Raw genomic sequence first — 3,113 nt, forward strand, 5'->3', positions numbered from 1 at the left:
TTTACTCATTGGATTTTAGTACAGTTAGATTAGGTTTTTGTATTAATTGATTATATTAATCCATCGTAGGTGGAATTAAGTAAAAACGACAAGCTTGGTATAACTTATACACTTACGTACAAATAGCACGGGGTCCGCGATCTACCGCAGGTAGATTGCCTACCTGATAATGTACTGCTGTGAATCAGAATTTTTATCCTGGGCAACAGAAAAGTTAAGATAAATCTAGAACATCACACACCGAATATTAAATAACGCATTGGACAAAGTTTGAGTCATATACAGTTTGTACATTTAACGGGTAACGAAGTGCACGGGATCAGCTAATAGACTATAATATAATATTATGTCTTATACCTAGACTGACATACCATCTTCGCTCAGAATCGTTTTTCTTATACAATGATATTATATCATTGAATTCAAATTTAATACCATCCATTATACAGTGACCCACTTGTAACCTACTGTACAGCAGAGCGAAATCCACTTACCCACCTTTTTTAAATTGACTTCATTTCCAACATCACTAGTTTTAGTAATATGCATCACACATTCTTTTTCCTTTGAATCAACTGTACTACTTTGATCATCAATACAGATATCTTCAGAGATAATACCACGTGTCATTAACAATAAATTATTGTAAAAGTTTCCCATTCGTATCAAAAATGTATAAAATAATTAAAAATTATAAAACTTTACTTTTATTTAAACTATATTCGCTAACTGCATTTTCCACATCTAATTTTCTTTTTTTTTTTTTAAATAATGGACGATTTAGGGTAGTAGAAGATCTTTTTCGATCAGACTGACAATCAAATTTATGTGGAATGATACCTTTTTTAAGCACAAGTATTTTTAATCCCATTAGCTTATATTGAATATAATTTTCAAGATCATTTTCAATCTGAAAAAAAGCAGGATAGTATTAAGTTTGACACATATTAATTCTATTTGATGCCATATGCATCAAATAGAAGTTTTTATGACTTCAAATAAAGAAATTATATCTTAAAACAACTAATATCAATTAATATGACAGTTTAACGCGTATGATTGTAACTTAATACTTAAAAAATACCTGACCGATTTTGTGAAAATTTCAAATTTATTGTTTTTAGAGATACCAGAAAAGTTTAGAAAATGGTTTCAACCACGTTTGATTTATACAATGTGCTATATCCAATCCACCATAGACGCATTGTCCATCTCGGTCTATTTAGTTCACCAAGCGAGGTAAATCAACTACGCCGAAGTTAATAGACTAGTGATGATTTACATTTTTACAGCCATTGAAATCCTCGATGTAATCTGTAGTAGTAGTTTGCATATCTAGCCAGTAGATTGTAGTTGATACAAAACAAATAAATATAATTAATATTTAATCAAAATACAATCATGCACAAGTATACCTACATCATATGTCATGCATGTATAAGTATTTATAATGCTGAGACTTTGAGTGTGAGCAAAAATTTTGGAGTACTAGTCATTATATAATTCACACCTGAGTATGATGGTTGGTTAAAAACTTAAAACCACGAACTCAGAAGTATTTTGAGGTGTTAATTTTTACGACAGTGATAAGGATTTGTGATAACATGGGCGGTTTTTATCAACTCTTTCGAAGGCGGGAATGTTTAAATTTCGAGTTTGAGCGTCTTGCCATCAGTCCAGTCTGTTGTAAATTTATTTCTAAACTGTATATCCGGTGCTTTGTTGAAAGTCGACAAGAATAGATGAGCGTGTTTAATTGTCTATCTATCAGTCATCAGTAGTATAATATAGATAGTTAGTTGAATTTTACTCCTCGGAACAATGATTCATATCTACTCGCCGATAAAAGACACACAAAAGAAAAAAGGTCAGGTTACAGGTAGCCCACGAGCTGCCGTGCCGCACAATATGTATGATAATATACTTAGGTATATAATTTATACGTTTATTTTAATTAATAATAACTAATTATTTATGTCTAAAACTTTCTCTGTGATGTCCTCTTTAATTAAAAAAAAACTGCACGACCAAATAAGTAGTTTCGGAGTTTATCCTGAACAAAAAAAAAGCGACTTAAATTTATATAGTAGTATATAGAAGTATAGATAGTAGAAGTATCAACACAACATTTATGGAACAAATTTATGATTATTAAATATTGATTATAGAAGTGACACTGATACTAAACATAATAATACAATATATTATGATCGAAATAACGATCGGCCCTTTCCACCGACTGTTGTACTCTTACGCGACACAGTCCCACGTCCCACCTTGCTATGACCGGCTCGGTGGGAGCTGCCTGCGTTCCGTAATGGTGGTTAAAGATAAGATAGACAGGCCGCTATAGTGTTTGTACATTGTACTTTCTACTAATGCGACCGTGTCAATCTATACATCGGACTCGAGTGTTATCAACAAAATGCCTAATATCCAAATCTCATAAGTAATAATCAATGTAAACAATAATTTTCGATGAAAATTTCAGGGAAACTTTTAAAAACGAAAATAAAACTATGATATAAGACAAGGGGGCGCGGGGGGGGGAGGTTAGGTTACTTTAGATTCGCCACTGCTACATTGAACATTTACTAACTAACTCGTATTAATTCATATATATATATACATATTATTTTATGCATAAATCATAACACAGTAAGTAAATACTAATAATTTTAATAAATACCTATACCTTGATATATAATATTGTACCTAAGACATTATATAAAAGGTAGTCACTAGGTACATATTATTTAAATTCATCCAATGTAATATTAACAATATAAACCAACAAAGTAATATAATTAAACGCTTTATTGTTATGTTGTACTGTCGTTAAATAATAATTTTAAAAAAGTTTACATACGTGAAAAAATCTATGTATTATAGATACAAATGATATATGGTAGAATAATTTTTAAAAAAAAGTGTGTGTGTGTTACCAGTACGCGCGCGGGAAGTGAAACTTCTTTTGAACGGTACACGCGAGTGATAGACTGGGGTAATGAGGATAATAAAGAAAGAAAAGAAACAATGTAAATTATATTTTTTATATTTTTTTATTCTAATGATTGATTAAAACATGACACAGCTAAGTACGCGCGACTGTA

This window comes from Acyrthosiphon pisum, unplaced genomic scaffold (assembly GCF_005508785.2).
Source record: "Acyrthosiphon pisum isolate AL4f unplaced genomic scaffold, pea_aphid_22Mar2018_4r6ur Scaffold_21491;HRSCAF=24106, whole genome shotgun sequence".
Taxonomy (NCBI): Eukaryota; Metazoa; Arthropoda; class Insecta; order Hemiptera; family Aphididae; genus Acyrthosiphon; species Acyrthosiphon pisum.